Below are 17,921 nucleotides of genomic sequence, written 5' to 3' on the forward strand. Positions count from 1 at the left end.
AGTGGTTGTTTGATAGGGATTGCATTAAATCTATAGATTGCTTTGGGTAGTAGAGTCATTTTCACAATGTTGATTCTTCCAATCCAAGAACATGGTATATCTCTCCATCTATTTGTATCATCTTTAATTTCTTTCATCAGTGTCTTATAATTTTCTGCATACAGGTCTTTTGTCTCCTTAGGTAGGTTTAGTGTATAGGAATACACTATACATTATTAGTGTATAGGAATGTCAGAGCTTTCTGTGCATTAATTTTGTATCCTGCTACTTTACCAAATTCATTGATTAGCTCTAGTAGTTATCTGCTAGCATCTTTAGGATACTCTATGTGTAGTATCAAGTCATCTGCAAACAGTAACAGCTTTACTTCCTATTTTCAGATTTGGATTCATTTTATATCCTTTCCTTCTCTGATTGCTGTGGATAAAACTTCCAAAACTATGTGGAATAAGAATGGTGAGAGTGGGCAACCTTGTATTGTTCCTGATCTTAGTGCAAATGCTTTCAGTTTTTCACCATTGAGGACGATGTTGGCTGTGGGTTTGTTATATATGACCTTTATTATGTTGAGGAAATTTCCCTCTATGCCTATGTTCTGCAGTGTTTTTATCATAAATGTGTGTTGAGTTTTGCAAAAGCTTTCTCTGTATCTATTGAGAGGATCATATGGTTTTTCTCCTTCAACTTGTTAATATGGTGTGTCACGTTGTTTGATCTGAATATATTGAAGAATCCTTGCATTCCTGGAATAAACCCCACTTGGTCATGGTGTATGATCCTTTTAATGTGCTGCTGGATTCTGTTCGCTAGTATTTTGTTGAGGGTTTTTGCATCTATGTTCATCAGTGATATTGGCCTGTAGTTTTCTTTCTTTGTGACATTCTTGTCTGGGTTTGGTATCAGAGTGATGGTGGCCTCATTGAATGAGTTTTGGAGGGTTCCTCCCTCTGCTATATTTTGGAATAGTTTGAGAAGGATAGGTGTTAGCTCTTCTCTAAATATTTGATAGAATTCGCCTGTGAAGCCATCTGGTCCTGTGCTTTTGTTTGTTGGAAGATTTTTAATCACAGTTTCAATTTCAGTGCTTGTGATTGGTCTGTTCATATTTTCTATTTCTTCCTGATTTAGTCTTGGAGGATGTGCATTTCTAAGAATTTGTCCATTTCTTCCAGGTTGTCCATTTTATTGGCATAGAGTTGCTTGTAGTAATCTCTAATGATCTTTTGTATTTCTGCAGTGTCAGTTGTTACTTGTCCTTTTTCATTTCTAATTCTATTGATTTGAGTCTTCTCCCTTTTTTTCTTGATGAGCCTGGCTAATGGTTTATTGATTTTGTTTATTTTCTAAAGGATTCAGCTTTTAGTTTTATTGATCTTTGCTATAATTTCCTTCATTCCTTTTTCATTTATTTCTGATCTGATTTCTATCATTTCTTTCCTTCTGCTAACTTTGGAGGGTTTTTTTTTGTCCTTCTTTCTCTAATTGCTTTTGGTGCAAGGTTAGGTTGTTTATTCAAGATGTTTCCTGTTTCTTAAGGTAGGATTGTGTGGCTATAAACTTCCCTCTTAGAACTGTTGTTGCTGCATCCCATAGGTTTTGGGTTGTTGTGTCTCCATTGTCATTTGTTTCTAGGTATTTTTAATTTCCTCTTTGATTTCTTTAGTGATCACTTCGTTATTAAGTAGTGTATTGTTTAGCTTCCATGTGTTTGTATTTTTTACAGATCTTTTCCTGTATTTGATATCTAGTCTCATAGCATTGTGGTCGGAAAGGATACTTGATAAAATTTCAATTTTCTTAAATTTACCAAGGCTTGATTTGTGACCCAGGATATGATCTATCCTGGAGAATGTTCCATGAGCACTTGAGAAGAATGTTTATTCTGCTGTTTTTGGATGGAATGTCCTATATATAACAATTAAGTCCATCTTGTTTAATGTATCATTTAAAGCTTGTGTTTCTTATTTATTTTCATTTTGGCTGATCTATCCACTGGTGAAAGTGGGGTGTTTAAGTCCCCTAATATGAATGTGTTACTGTTGATTTCCCCTTTTATGGTTGTTAGTATTTGCCTTATGTATTGAGGTGCTCCAATGTTGGGTGCATAAATATTTACTATTTTTATATATTCCTCTTGGATCGGTCCCTTGATCATTATGTAGTGTCCTTCTTTGTCTCTTCTAATAGTCTTTATTTTAAAGTCTATTTTGTCTGATATGAGAATTGCTACCCCAGCTTTCTTTTGGTTTCCATTTGCATGGAATAACTTTTTCCATCCCTTTATTTTCAGTCTGTATGTGTCTCTAGGTCTGAAGTGTGTGTATTGTAGACAGCAGATATATGGGTCTTGTTTTTGTATCCATTCAGCCAATCTGTGTCTTTTGGTGGGAGCATTTAGTCCACTTACATTTAAGGTAATTATCGATATGTATGTTCCTATTCCCATTTTTTTAACTGTTTTGAGTTTTGTATTGTAGGTCTCTTCCTTCTCTTGTGTTTCTTGCCTAGAGAAGTTCCTATAGCAGTTGTTGTAAAGCTGGTTTTGTGGTGCTGAACTCTCTTAGCTTTTGCTTGTATGTAAAGGTTTTAATTTCTCCATCAAATCTGAATGAGATCCTTGCTGGGTAGAGTAATCTTGGCTGCAGTATTTTCTCCTTCATCACATAAAATATGTCCTGCCAGTCACTTCTGGCTTGCAGAGTTTCTGCTGAAAAATCAGCTGTTAACCTTATGGGGATTCCCTTGTGTGTTATTTGTTGTTTTTCCCTTGCTGCTTTTAATTTGTTTTCTTTGTATTTAATTTTTGACAGTTTGATTAATATGTGTCTTGGCATATTTCTCCTTGGATTTATCCTGTATGGGACTCTCTGTGCTTCCTGGACTTGATTAACTATTTCCTTTCCCATATTAGGGAAGTTTTCAATTATAATCTCTTCAAATATATTCTCAGTCCCTTTCTTTTTCTCTTCTTCTTCTGGAACCCCTATAATTCGAATGTTGGTGTGTTTAATGTTTTCACAGAGGTCTCTGAGACTGTCCTCAGTTCTTTTCATTCTTTTTTCTTTATTCTGCTCTGCACTAGTTATTTCCACTATTTTATCTTCCAGGGCACTTATCGGTTCTCCTGCCTTAGTTATTCTGCCCTTGATCCCATCTAGAGTATTTTTAATTTCATTTATTGTGTTGTTCATCATTGTTTGTTTCTTGCATTTTGTCTATTCTATTTCCAAGATTTTGGATCAACTTTACTATCATTATTCTGAATTCTTTTTCAGGTAGACTGCCTATTTACTCTTCATTTGCTAGGTCTGGTAGGTTTTTATCTTGCTCCTTCTTCTGCTGTGTGTTTTTATGTCTTCTCATTTTGCTTATCTTACTGTTTTTGTAGCCTCCTTTTTGAAGGGTGCATGTTCGTAGTTCCCGTTGTTTTTGGTGTCTGTCCCCTGTGGCTAAAGTTGTTTCAGTGGATTGTGTAGTCTCCCTGGTGGAGGGGACTAGTGCCTGTGTTCTGGTGGATGAGGCTGGATCTTGTCTTTGTTGTGGGCAGGTCCACCTCTGGTGGTGTGTTTTGGGGTGTCTGTGGGCATATTATGATTTTAGGCAACCTCTCTGCTAATGGGTGGGGCTGTGTTCCTGTCTTGCTAGTTGTTTGGCATAGGGTGTCCGGCACTGTAGCTTGGTGATGTTGAATGAAGCTGGGTGCTGGTGTTATGATGGAAATATCTGGGAGATTTTCGCCATTTGATATTACGTGGAGCTGTGAGGTCTCTTGTGGACCAGTGTCCTGAATTTGGCTCTCCCATCTCAGAGGCTTAGAACTGAGTCCTGGCTGCAGCCCCAAAAGCCTTTCATCCACACGGCTTAGAATAAAATGGAGAAAAAGTAGAAAGAAAGAGAAAAAGAAAGAAAGAAAGAAAGAAAGATAGGAGGGAGGGAGGGAGGGAGGAAGGAAGGAGGGAAGGAAGTAAAGAAAGAAAGAAAGAAGATAAAATAAAATAAAGTAAGGTAAAATAAAATAAATGTATTAAAATTAAAAATAATTATTAAGAATAAAACATTTTGAGAAAAAGAAAATAATGGACGGATAGAACCCTAGGACAAATGATGGAAGTAAACCTATACAGACAAAATCTCACGCAGAAGCATACACATACACACTCAGAAAAAGGGTAAAAGGGGAAAAAATAATAAATCTTGCTCTCAAAATTCACCTCCTCATTTTGGGATGATTCGTTGTCTATTCATATATTCCACAGAGGCAGGGTACATCAAATTGATTGTGGAGTTTTAATCCACTGCTTCTGAGGCTGCTGGGAGAGATTTCCCTTTCTCTTCTTTGTTCTCACAGCTCCAAGGGCTCAGCTTTGGATTTGGCCCTGCCTCTGCGTGTAGGTCGCTGAGGTCATCTGTTCTTCTCTCAGACAGGACGAGGTTAAAATAGCAGCTGCTTTGGGGACTCTGTCTCACTCAGGCCAGGGGGAGGGAGGGGTACAGATGCGGGGTGAGCCTGTGGCAACAGAGGCCTGCATGACGTTGCACTAGCTTGAGGCGGGCCGTGTGTTCTTCCGGGGAAGTTGTCCCTGGATCACGGGACCCTAGCTGTGGTGGGCTGCACAGGCTCCCGGGAGGGGAGGTGTGGATAATGACCTGTGCTCGCACACAGGCTTCTTGGTGGTGGCAGCAGTAGCCTTAGCGTCTTATGCCCATCTCTGGATCTCCTTTAAGCAGCGTTCTTAATCCCCTCTCCTCGCGCACCAGGAAACAAAGAGGGAAGAAAATGTCTCTTGCCTCTTCGGCAGGTCCAGACTTTTCCCCAGACTCCCTCGCGGCTAGCCGTGGTGCACTAACCCCCTGCAGGCTGTGTTCATGCCACCAACCCCAGTGCTCTCCCTGTGCTCTGACCGAAGCCCAAGCCTCAGCTCCCAGCCCCGCCTGTCCCGGCGGGTGAGCAGACAAGCCTCTCGGGCTGTTGAGTGCAGGTCGGCACCGATCCTCTGTGCGGGAATCTCTCCGCTTTGCCCTCTGCACCCCTGTTGCTGTGCTCTCCTCCGCGGCTCCGAAGCTTTCCCCCTCTGCCACCCACAGTCTCCGCCCACGCAGGGGCTTCCCAGTGTATAGAAACCTTTCATCCTTCACAGCTCCCTCCCACTGGTGCAGGTCCCGTCCCTATCCTTTTGTCGCTTTATTCTTTTTTCTTTTGCCCTACGCAGGTTTGTGGGGACTTTCTTGCCTTTTGGGAGGTCTGAGGTCTTCTGCCAGCGTTCAGTAGGTGTTCTGTAGGAGTTGTTCCACGTGTAGATATATTTCTGGTGTATCTGTGGGGAGGAAGGTGATCTCCGCTTCTTACTCTTCCGCCATCTTCCTGTCGAGCCTCTCCCTGGTTTTTTTTAAGGTCCTTTTGACTTTGAGTTCTGTGACTTCACTAATATGAGTCTAGATTTGAATTTTATTTCATTTATCACTCTCAGAACTCGTACTTCTGGAATGTGAGGATCCTTAGAGTTTTTCAACAATGAAAATTCTTAGCCGTTACCACTTTGAATATTGTCTCTCAGCCATTCACTCTATTATTTTCCTCCTGGAACATTAGTCTTATGAAAGACCTTCTCATTCTATTTTTCATGTCTCTTAACTTCCTGTTCAGATGTTTCATCTCTGTATCTTACCTTGCCACATTTTGGGTATCTTATATGCCAGAAATTAAGATAGGCAATTAATATACATTATTTCATTTAATTGCTATAACAACATTAAATGTAGGTATTCTCATTTCTTTTTTCTTTATAGGAGCATAATTGATTGAAAATGTGTCAGTTTTAGGTGTACAGCAAAGTGATTCAGTTATATATATACATGTATCTATTATTTTTCAAGTTATTTTCCCACATAAGTTATTAGAGAATATCGATCAGACTTCCCTGTGCTATACAATAGCTCCTTGTTGGTTATTTATTTTAAATACAGCAGTGTGTAATGTAAATCCCAAACTCCCAATCTATCCTCCCCCTTCCCCCTTCCCCCGGTAATCATAATCTCATTCTGTAAGACTGTGAGTCTGTTTCTGTTTTGTAAATATATTCATTTGTATCATTTTTTTAGATTTCGCATATAAGTGATATCATATTATATTTGTCTTTCTCTGTCTGCTTACTTCACTTAGTATGATAATCTCCAGGTCCATCTATGGTCCTGCAAATGGCATTATTTCATTATTTTTAAAGGCTGAATAGTATTCCATTGTATATATGTAGCACACTTTCTTTTCTTTTCTTTTTTTTCATGGTTCAAAAGAATTATTAACTTTTTAATTAAGGTAAAATCAACATACAATATTATATTAGTTTCAGGTGTGCGATCTAATGATTCAATAAGTGTATACATTGTGAAATGATCACCACAATAAGTGTCGTTAACATCCATCATCATATGTAGTTACAAATTTTTTTATTGTGATGAGAACTTTTAAGATTTACTCTCTTAGCAACTTTCAACTATGCAATACAGTATTATTTTTTTAATTAATTTTTATTGGAGTATAGTTGCTTTACAATGTTGTGTTTGTTTCTACTGTACAACAAAGTACATCAGTTCTATGTATACATACATCCCCTCTTTTTTGGATTTCCTCCCCATTTAGGTAACCACAGAGCATTGAGTAGAGTTTCCTGTGCTATACAGTAGGTTCTCATTAGCTATCTATTTTATACATAGTATCAATAGTGCATATGTGTCAATCCCAATCTCCCAATTCTTCCCACCACCACCCCCTTTCCCCCTTGGTATCCATATATTTATTCTCTACGTCTGTGTCTCTATTTCTGCTTTGCAAATAAGAGCACCTATACCGTTTTTCTAGATTGCACATGTATGTGTTAATGTACAATATTTGTGTTTCTCTTTCTGACTTACTTCACTCTGTATGACACTAAGTCCATTCATATCTCTACAAATTATGCAATTTCATTTCTTTTTGTGGCTGAGTAATATTCCACTGGCAATACAGTATTATTAACTGTAGTTGTCATGCTGTACATTACATTCCCATGACTTATTTATTTTATAACTGGAAGTTTGTACCTTTTGACTACCTTCACCTATTTCAGCCACCCCCCACCTTGCCTCTGGCAACCACCTATCTGTGTTCTGTATATACAAGCTTGGTTTTCTTTGTTTTTTGGTTTTCTGTTTTTGTTTTTTGTTTTTAATTCCACATATAAGTGAGATCATGTAATATTTGTCTGACATATTTCACTTAGATAATGTCCTCAAGTTCCATCCATTTTGTCACAGATGGCAAGATTTAGTTCTTTCCTATGGCCAAATAATGTTCCATTGTGTATGTATGCACCACAGTTTCTTTATCCATTCATCTGCCAATGGACACAGGTTGTTTAAATATCTTGGCTATTATAAACAATGCTGCAATGAACACCTGGGTGCATAATATCTTTATCCTTTATCTGTCAAAGGACATTTATGTTGCTTTCATGTCTTAGCTATTGTAAACAGTGCTTCAATGAACATTGGGATACATGTAGCCTTTTGAACCATGTTTTCTGTATATATGTCCAGGAGTGGGATTGCTGGACCATATGGTAGCTCTATTTTTAGTTTCTTAAGGAACCGGCATATTTTTCCCCATAGTGGCTGTACCAATTTACATTCCCACCAACAGTGTAAGAGGGTTCCCTTTTCTCCACACCTTGTCCAGCATTTATTGTTTGTAGACTTTTTGATGATGGTCATTCTGACTGGTGTGAGGTGATACCTCATTGAAGATTTGATTTGCATTTCTATAATAATTAGTGATGTAGAGCATCTTTTCATGTGCTCTTTGGTCATCTGTATGTCTTCTTTGGAGAAATGTCTATTCAAATCTGCCCATTTTTTGACTGAGTTGTTTGTTTGTTTGATATTGAGCCGATTGTGCTGTTTATAAATTCTGGAGACTAATCCCTTGTCAGTCACGTAATTTGCAAATATTTTCTCTCATTCTGAGAGTTGTCTTTTCATTTTGCTTATGCTTGCCTTTGCTGTGCAATGCTATTGAGTTTAATTAGATCCCATTTATTTTTTGTCCATTACTCTAGGAGATGGATCAAAAAAATCTTGCTATGATTTATGTCAAAGAGTGTTCTGCCTATGTTTTCCTCCAAGAGTTTTATAGTATTCAGTCTTACATTTAGTTCTTTAATTCACTTAGAATTTATTTTTGTGTATGGTGTTAAAGAATGTTCTCATTTCATTTTTTTAAGTAGCTGTCCAGTTTTCCCAGCACCACTTATTGAAAGGCCTGTATTTCCTCCATTGTATAGTTTTGCCACATTTGTCATACATTAATTGACCATAGGTGTGTGGGTTTATTTCTGGGCTGTCTATCCTATGCCATTGATCTGTATTTCTGTTTTTGAGCAAGTACCATACTGTCCTGATTACTGTAGCTTTGTAGTATAGTCTGAAGTCAGGAAGCCTGATTCCTCCAGCTCCGTTTTTCTTTCTCAAGTTTGTTTTGGCTATTCAGTGTCTTTTGTGTCTCCATACAAATTTTAACATGTTTTGTTCTAGTTCTGTGAAAAATGCTGTTAGTAATTTGATAGGGATTGCATGGAATCTGTAGATTACCTTGGGTAGTATAGACATTTTGACGGTATTGATTCTTCCAATCCAAGAACATGCTTTATCTTTCCATCTGTTTGTGTTGTCTTTGATTTTTTTATCAGTATCTTATAGTTTTTGTAGTACAGATCTTTTGTCTCCTTAAGTAGGTTTATTCCTAGGTACTTTATTCTTTTTGATGTGATGGTAAATGGATTTGTGTTCTTAAATTATCTTTCTGATCTTTGTTGTTAGTGTATGGAAATGCAACAGATTTCTCTGTATTAATTTTGAGTCCTTTAAATTTACTGAATTTATTGATGAGCTGTGGCATTTTTCTGATAGCATCTTTAGGATTTTCTATGTATAGTATCATGTCATCTACAAACAGTGACAATTTTAATTCTCCTTTTCCAATTTGGATTCCTTTTATTTCTTTTTCTTCTCTGATTGCCTTGGCTAAGACTTCCAAAGCTATGTTGAATAAAAGTTGTGAGAGTGGACATCCTTTTCTTATTCCTAATCTTAGAGGAAATGCTTTCATATGTTCACCGTTAAATATGATGTTAGCTGTTGGTTTGTCATATATGGCCATTATTATGTAGAGGTATGTTCCTTCTATGTCCACATTCTGGAGAGTTTTTATCATAAATGGTGTTGAATACTGTCAAAAGCTTTTTCTGCTTTTATTGAGATGATTTTATTCTTCAATTTGTTGATGTGGTGTATCACACTGATTCATTTGCAGGTATTGAAAACTCCTTGCATCCCTGGCATAAATCCCACTTGATCATGGATATATGTTCTTTAAATGTATTGTTGGATTAGGTTTGCTAGTATTTTGTTGAGGAGTTTTGCACCTATGTTCCTCAGTGATATTGGCCTGGATTTTATTTATTTTTTTGTATCTTTGTTTGGTTTTGGTATCAGGGTGATGGTGGCCTCATAGAATGTGTTTGGGAGTTTTCATTTCTCTGAAATTTTTGGAATAGTTTCAGAAGGATAGGTGATTACTCTTCTCTAAATGTATGACAGAATTTGCCTGTGAAGCCATCAGGTCCTGGGCTTTTATTTCTTGGGAGTTCTTAAATCACAGTTTCAATTTCATTGCTTGTGATTGGTCTGTCCGTATTTTCTATTTCTTCCTGGTTCAGTGTTGAGAGATTGTACCTTTTTAAGGGTTTGTCCATTTCTTCCAGGTTGTCCATTTAATTAGCATATAGTTGCTTGTAGTAGTCTCTTATGATGATTTGTATTTCTGTGGTGTCTGTTTTAACTTCTCCCTTTTCATTTCCAATTTTAACAATTTGAGCCCTCACCCTCTTTTCTTGATGAGTCTGGCTAAAGGATTATCAATTTTGTTTATCTTTTAAAAGAAACAGCTTTGGGGCTTCCCTGGTGGCGCAGTGGTTGGGAGTCTGCCTGCCAATGCAGGGGACACGGGTTCATGCCCCGGTCCAGGAAGATCCCACATGCCACGGAGTGGCTGGGCCAGTGAGCCATGAACACTGAGCCTGTGCGTCCAGAGCCTGTGCTCCGCAATGGGAGAGGCCACAACAGTGAGAGGCCTGCATACCGCAAAAAAAAAAAAAAAAAAAAGAACCAGCTTTTAGTTTCATTGATCTTTGCTATTTTTTCTTAGTCTCTATTTCATTTATTTCTGCTCTGATCTGTATGATTTATTTCCTTCTACTAACTTTGGTTTTTTTTGTTCTTTCTCTAGTTGCTTTAGGTGTAATGTTAAGTGGTTTATTTGTGATTTTTCTTGTTTCCTAAGGTAAGATTATATTACTATAAACTTCTCTCTTAGAATTGCTTTTGCTGCATTCTATAGGTTTTAGATAATTGTACTTTCATTTTCTTCTGTCTCTAGGTAATTTTTAATTTCCTCTTTGATTTCTTCAGTGATCCATTTTTTGTTTAGGGGCATATTGTTTAGCCTCCACATGTTTGTGTTTTTTAAGTTTTTTTTTTTTCCTTCTAGTTGATTTCTACTCTCATAGCATTGTGGTCAGAATAGATGCTTGACATGATTTCAATTTTCTTAAATTTACTGAGGCTCACTTTGTCACCCATCATGTGATCAATCCTGGAGAATGGTCCATGTGCACTTAAGAAGAATGTGTATTCTGCTGCTTTTGGATGGAATGCTCTACAAATATCCATTAAGTCCATGTGGTTTAATGTGTCATTTAAGGACTGTTATTTTAGTTGATTTTCTGTCTGGATGATCTGTCCATTGATGAAAGTGGGGTGTCCCCTCCTTCCTTCCCTCCCTCCCTCCTTCCTTCCTTCCCTCCCTCCTTCTTTCCTTCCTTCCATGCCCCCCCTTCTATCTCTCTCTTGGTCTCTCCCTTTGTTCTTTCTTTTCCCTTGTTCCCTCTCTTGGGATAAATATATCCCTGCAAACTGAAGGAAACTCTGAGGTGATGGTACTTCCAGCTGTAGACTCCAGGAGACATGGTTGGGCTGACCTGAGTTAGGGGGTGCTGCTTGGCACCTTGGAAAAAGAGAAGCAGAGGCTGCGTTGTGCCCCAAACATCTGGGGCTGTTGGTGCCACCCAGGCAGTGAACTGTTCCATAGGAAAAAATAGGCTGCAGGAGTGGACAGTGTTAGAACTGCCACCTCAGGATCGAGCAGTTCTCAGCATAAATAGAGCAGCATATGGGCCTCTTAGTAACACCCTGGACCTCCTTTTATCTTAGAACTTCTCACCATTTCATCATTGACATGTTCTGGTCACAAAAGAAGACAAGAAAGTCAATATCTTTGGAGGGCTCAGATCTATCCAGACTGTTTCCCAGAACTCATGGATAGGTGGTGTATGCCACAAGATGTAAAGAACCACTCAAGAAAAATCAGTGCCTGGATGGAACAGCTGAGAACAAACACCTCAAAAGCTATTCCTCCTGGCTCCTGCAATGACATACCTATTTCTGTTGGGGTTTTGTGGAGATGGGTTGGGCTGCTGATTAAGGAAGGGTTATACAATCTTAAAATTAGTGAAATATTTTTTTAAAAAAAGAAAGAAGATGGGGTGGTTAAGTCTTCACTATTATTGTGCTGCTGTCAATTTCTCCTTTTATGGCTGTTAGTATTTGCCTTATATATTGGGGTTCTTCCATGTTAAATGTATACATATTTACAATTGTTACATCTTCTTGGATTGCTCTCTTTATCATTATGTAGTGTCCTCCTTTGTCTCGTGTAACAGTCTTTATTTTAATATCTATTTTGCTGATATGAGTATTGCTACTCCAGCTTTTTTTGATTTCCATTTTCATGGAATACCTTTTTCCATCCACTCACTTTCAGTCTGTATGCGTCCATGGATCTGAAATGGGTCTCTTCTAGACAGCATATATATGGGTCTTGTTTTTGTATTCACTTAGCCAGTGTATGTCTTTTGGCTGGAGCATTTAATCAGCTTAAATTTAAGGTAATTATTTATATGTATGTTCCTGTTGCCATTTTTCCTAATGGCTTTGGATTTGTTTTCATGGGTGTATTTTTCCCCTTCCACTTTTGTTCTTTTCTCTTGTGATTTGATGCCTATTTTTAGTATTTACTATCTTTCATCTTTAGTGCTTAGTGTTTTGATTCCTTTTTCTTTTTTTGTGTGTATCTATTTTAGATTTTGGGTTTGTGTTTTTTTGGGGTTTTTTTGAGGTACATGGGCCTCTCACTGTTGTGGCCTCTCCTGTTGCGGAGCACAGGCTCCGGATGCACAGGCTCAGTGGCCGTGGCTCACGGGTCTAGCCACTCTGTGACATGTAGGATCTTCCCGGACTGGGGCACGAACCCATGTCCCTGCATCAGCAGGCAGACTCTCAACCACTGTGCCACCAGGGAAGCCCGGGTTTGTGCTTTTGATATAACAGTATGTATATAAACACAATTGTTTTAACTTGCTGGTCTGTTCATTGCAAACGCATTTCCAATATTCTACATTTATTTTCCCCTCTTCTCTCGATTGCTACTTTGATAAGATATTTGTGTGTGAATGATTTCTTACCTTTACTGTATGATTTCCTTTACTGGTGAGCTTTTCCGTTCATAATTTTCTTGTTTCTAGTAGTGGTCTTTTCTTTTCCGCTTAGAGAAGTTCCTTTAGCATTTGTTGCAAGGCTGGTCTGGTGGTGCTAAGTTTTCTTACCTTTTGCTTAACTGGAAAGCTTTTGATTTCTCCACTGAATCTGAATGAGAGCCTTGCTAGTTAGAGTGTTCTTGGTTGTAGGTTCTTCCCTTTCATCACTTTAAATATGTCGTGTCACTTGCTTCTGGCCTGCAGAGTTTCTGCTGAGAAAACAGCTGATAACCTTACCAGAGTTTCTTTGTATGCCATTTATTGCTTTTCCCTTGTTGCTTTTAATATTTTTTTGTTTGTCTTTAATTTTTGTCGATTATACTGCTATGTGTCTTAGTATGTTACTGTTTGGAATTTTATGCACTTCCTGGATTTGGGTGGCTGTTTGCTTTCCTATATTAGGGAAGTTTTCATCTATTAACTCCTCAAATATTTTCATGGGGACTTTTTCTCTCTCTTCTCCTTCTGGGACCCCCCATAATGCAAATGTTGTCCCAGAAGTCTCTTAGATTGTTTTCATTTCTTTTAATTCTTTTTTTCTTTACTCTGTTCCATGATGTGATTTCCACCATTCTGTCTTCCAGCTAATTTATCTGTTCTTCTGCCTCAGTTATTGTTCTATTGATTCCTTCTAGTGTATTTTTCATTTTAGTTATTGTATTATTCATCTCTGTTTGTTTGTTCTTCAGTTCTTCTATGCCTTTGTTAAACATTTATTTTATCTTCTCAATCTTTTCCAAGATTGGATCATCTTCACTATCATTACTCTGATTTATTTCTCCAGTAGATTTCCTATCTCACTTCACTTAGCTGTTCTTCTGGTGTTTTATCTTGTTCCTTCATCTGGTACATATTCCTCCGCTGTCTCATTTTGTGGAACTTTCTATAATTGTGGTTTTCATTCTGCAGGCTGCAGGACTGTACTTCTTCTTGCTTCTGCTCTCTGCCCTCTGGTGAATAAGGCTGTCTAAGAGGCTTGTGCAGGCTTCCTTGTGGGAGGGACTTATACCTGCCCACTGGTGTGTGGAGTTGGGTCTTGTCATTCTAGTGGGCAGGGCCATGTTCAGTAATACTCTAAGAAGCCTGTCTGCCGAGGGATGGGGCTGTGTTCTCACCCTGTTTGTTGTTCAGCCTGAGGCGTCCCAGCACTACAGCCTACAGCCTGTTGGGTTGGGCTCTGTCTTGGGGAGGAAATGCCAGCCTCCAAGAGGGCTGACACCAATGAGTACTCCCCAGAATTGCCACATTAAGCCCCAGCTTCCCCATACCTCTGCAGGAGACTCTCCAAAACTAACAGGTAGGTCTGGCCCATTCTCTTATGAGGTCACTGCTTTTTTCCCTGGGTCCTGGTATGCATGAGACCTTCTGTGTACCCTCCAAGAGTGAAGTTTCTTTTTCCCTAGTCCTGTGGAATTCCTGTGATTTAACCATTCTGGTCTTCAAAGCCAGATTCTCTGGGGTTCTCCTCCTCCAGTTGCCAGACCCCCAGCCTGGGAAGCCTGTCATTGGACTCAGGATTTTCACTCCTCTGGGAGAACTTCTGTGGTGTAAGTATTTTCCAGATAGAGGGTCACCCAGCTGGCATGTATGGGATTTGATTTTATTGTGATTTTACCCCGCCTACCATCTTGTTGTGCCTTCATGGTCTTTGGATGTAGGGTATGTTTTTTTTTTTGGTAGGTTCCAGCACATTTTTCTTGGTGGTAATTCAGCAGTTACTTGTGTGCTTTATTTTTCTTTTCTCTCTTAGCAACATTCAAAAATGCAATGCAGTACATTACTAAATATATTTGCCATGCTGTATATTATATCACCAGGACTTATTTATTTACTTATTTATTTATTTATAAAATAATATCAGTAATTTTAATCTTTTTTTAAAATATCTTCAGTGATACATGGTATTTCATTTTTTAAACATATTTATTGGAGTATAATTGATTTACAATGGTGTGTTAGTTTCTAATTTATAGCAAAGTGAATCAGCTATACGTATACATATAACCTGATATCTCCTCCCACTTGTGTCTCCCTCGCATACTCCCTATCCCACCCCTCTAGGTGGTCATAAAGCACCGAGCTGATCTCCCTGTGCTATGTGGCTGCTTCCCACTAGCTATCTATTTTGCACTTGTTAGTGTATATATGTCCATGCCACTCTCTCACTTCTTCCCAGCTTCCCCTTCCCCTTCCCCATGTCCTCAAGTCCATTCTCTACATCTGTATCTTTATTCCTGTACTGCCCCTAGGTTCTTCAGAACCATTTTTTTTTCTGAATACATATATATGTGTTAGCATACAGTATTTGTTTTTCTGTTTCTGACTGACTTCACTCTGTAGACAGACTCTAGGTCCATCTATCTCACTACAAATAACTCAATATCATTTCTTTTTATTGCTGAGTAATATTCCATTGTATATATGTACCACATTTTCTTCATCCATTCATCTGTTGATGGACAGTAAGGTTGCTTCCATTTCCTGGCTACTGTAAAGAGCTGCAATGAACATTGTGGTACATGACACTTTTTGAAATATGGATTTCTCAGGGTATATGCCCAGTAGTGGGTTCCTGGGTTGTACGGTAGTTCTATTTTTACATTTTTAAGGAAACTCTATACTGTTCTCCAGAGTGGCTGTATCAATTTACATTCCCAGCAACAGTGTAAGAGGGTTCCCTTTACTCCACACCCTCTCCAGCATTTATAGTTTGTAGATTTTTTGATGATGACCATTCTGACTGGTATGAGGTGATGATTGTAGTTTTGATTTGCGTTTCTCTAATGATTAGTGATGTTGAGCATCCTTTCATGTGTTTGTTGGTAATCTGTATATCTTCTTTGAAGAATTATCTATTTTTGTCTTCTGACCATTTTTGGATTGCGTTTTTGTTTTTATGATATTGAGCTTCATGGGCTGCTTGTAAATTTTGGAGATTAATGTTTTGTCAGTTGCTTCACTGGCAAATGTTTTCTCTCATTCTGAGGGTTGTCTTTTCATATTGTTTATGTTGTTTTCCTATGCTGTGAAAAAGCTTTTAAGTTTCATTAGGTCCCATTTGTTTATTTTTCTTTATATTTACATTTCTCTAAGAGGTGGGTCAAAAAGGATCTTGCTGTGATTTATGTCATAGAGTGTTCTGCCTGTTTCCTCTAAGAGTTTGATAGTGTTGGGCCTTACATTTAGGTCTTTAATCCATTTTGTGTTTATTTTTGTGTATGGTGTTAGGGAGCTTTCCAATATCATTCTTTTATATGTAGCTGTCCAGTTTTTCAAGCACCACTTATTTAAGAGGCTCTCTTTTCTCCATAGTATATTCCTGCCTCCTTTATCAAAAATAAGGTGACCCTAAGTGTCTGGGTTTATCTCTGAGCTTTCTATCCTATCCTATTTTCTATCCTATCCTATTTTCTATCCTATTTTTTCCATTGATCTATATTTCTGTTATTGTACCAGTACCATACTCTCATGTATACCGTAGCTTTGTAGTATAGTCTGAAGACCGGGATCCTGATTCCTCCAGCTCCATTTTTCTTTCTCAAGATTGCTTTAGCTATTTGGGGTCTTTAGTGTTTCCATACAAATTGTGAAAGTTTTTGTTGTAGTTCTGTGGAAAATGCCATTGGTAGTTTGATAGGGATTGCGTTGAATCTGTAGATTGCTTTGGGTAGTATAATCATTTTCACAGTGTTCATTCTTCAAGTCCAAGAACATTGTATATCTCTCCATCTGTTTATATCATCTTTAATTTCTTTCATCAGAGTCTAATACTTTTCTGCATACACGTCTTTTGTCTCCTTAAGTAGGTTTATTCCTAGGTATTTTATTCTTATTGTTGCAATGGTAAATAAGAGTGTTTCCTTAATTTCTCTTTCAGACTTTTCATCATCAATGTACAGGAATGCAAGAGATTTCTGTGCATTAATTTTGTGTCCTTCTACTTTACTAAATTCATTGATTAACTCTAGCACTTTTCTGGTAGCATTTTTAGGATTCTCTATGTATTGTATCACGTCACCTGCAAACAGTGACAGCTTTACTTCTTCTTTTCTGATTTGCATTTCTTTTATTTCTTTTACTTCTCTGATTGCCCTGGTTAAAACTTCCAAAACTATGTTGAATATTAGTGGTGAGAGTGGGCAACCTTGTCTTGTTTCTGATCTTAGTGGAAGTGGTTTCAGGTTTTCACCATTGAGGACAATGTTGGCTGTGGGTTTGCCATATATGGCCTTTATTATGTTAAGGAAAGTTCCCTCTATGCCTACTTTCTGCAGGGTTTTTATCATAAATGGGTGTTGAATTTTGTCAAAAGTTTTCTCTGCATCTAGTGAGATGATCATACAGTTTTTCTCCTTCTATTCGTTAATATGGTTTATCCCATTGATTGATTTGTTTATACTGAAGGATACTTGCATTACTGGGAGAAACCCCACTTGATCATGATGTATGATCTTTTTAATGTGCTGCTGGATTCTGTTCGCTAGTATTTTGTTGAGGATTTTTGTATCTATCTTCATCAGTGATATTGGCCTGTAGTTTTCTTTGTTTGTGACATCTTTGTCTGGTTTTGATATCAGGGTGATGGTGGCCTCGTAGGGTGAGTTTGGGAGTGTTCCTCCCTCTGCTATATTTTGGAAGAGTTTGAGAAGGATAGGTGTTAGCTCTTCTCTAAATGTTTGTTAGAATTCACCTGTGAAGCCATGTGGTCCTGGGCTTTGGTTTGTTGGAAAGTTTTTAATCACAGTTTCAATTTCAGTGCTTGTGATTGGTCTGTTTATATTTTCTATTTTGTCCTGATTCTTGGTTCTGCCTGGAAGGTTGTGCTTTTCTAAGAATTTTTCCATTTCTTTCAGGTTGTCCATTTTGATGGCATGTAGTTGCTTTTATTAATTTCTCATGATCCTTTGTATTTCTGCAGTGTCAGTTGTTACTTCTCCTTTTTCCTTTGTAATTCTATTGATTTGAGTCTTCTCCCCCCCCTTTTTTTTTGATGAGTCTGGCTAATGGTTTATCAATTTTGTTTATCTTCTCAAAGACCCAGCTGTTAGTTTTATTGATCTTTGCTGTTGTTTCCTTCACTTCTTTTTGATTTATTTCTGATCTGATTTTTATGATTTGTTTCCTTCTGCTAACTTTGGGGTTTTTTTGTTCTTCTTTCTCTAATTGCTTTAGGTGTAAAATTAGGTTGTTTATTTGGGCTGTTTCTTATTTCTTGCGGTAGGATTGTATTGCTATAAA

This window comes from Leucopleurus acutus, assembly GCF_964270905.1.
Source record: "Leucopleurus acutus genome assembly, chromosome: X".
Taxonomy (NCBI): Eukaryota; Metazoa; Chordata; class Mammalia; order Artiodactyla; family Delphinidae; genus Leucopleurus; species Leucopleurus acutus.